Source organism: Nannospalax galili, unplaced genomic scaffold (assembly GCF_000622305.1).
Source record: "Nannospalax galili isolate Female #2095 unplaced genomic scaffold, S.galili_v1.0 scaffold607, whole genome shotgun sequence".
Taxonomy (NCBI): Eukaryota; Metazoa; Chordata; class Mammalia; order Rodentia; family Spalacidae; genus Nannospalax; species Nannospalax galili.
Window position 1 is genome coordinate 26,774 of NW_008355379.1, and position 543 is coordinate 27,316.

A 543-nucleotide genomic window follows, 5' to 3' on the forward strand; every position below is an offset into this window, starting at 1 on the left:
AAACACTATGTCAGTTTAAATAAACAACAATAGTAAGATTCCTTACTATTGCCAATAGCCTCTGCAACTATGGGTCTTGTTTAGGTATACACTGATAGGCATAAATTTCCTTTTGTGGCACAGCCCTGAAGCCAACAGAGAAGTTTGCCATTCCTATAATAATCATGCTACTTGCGTTCCCCAGGTATCCTGGTTCCTCCAAGGGGCAGGGCCTGCTGCAGAGAATTGACTGTGGGGAGTCAGCAATGGAAGGAGGGGCTTGTGGCACCATCTTGGGACAGAAGCTGTGAGCCACAGGGAATAAGCAGCAGTGGGCACAGAGAGATAGATGGCCCCAGTGTCTCACCCACATGGACACAAGAAGGGGCTTTTACCAACCTGGGGTGCATGGACCTGACAGGGGTCATTTACCAACCTGGGGTGAGACTGCAGGCCCAAGATGCATGGGCAAAAGTTAACGGAGACTATGGGTGCACCACAGGAGCTGTCTGGATTGGAGGGCTCTGAACCTTGGCACAGGAGTGCTTGTCTCTTTGTAAGTTC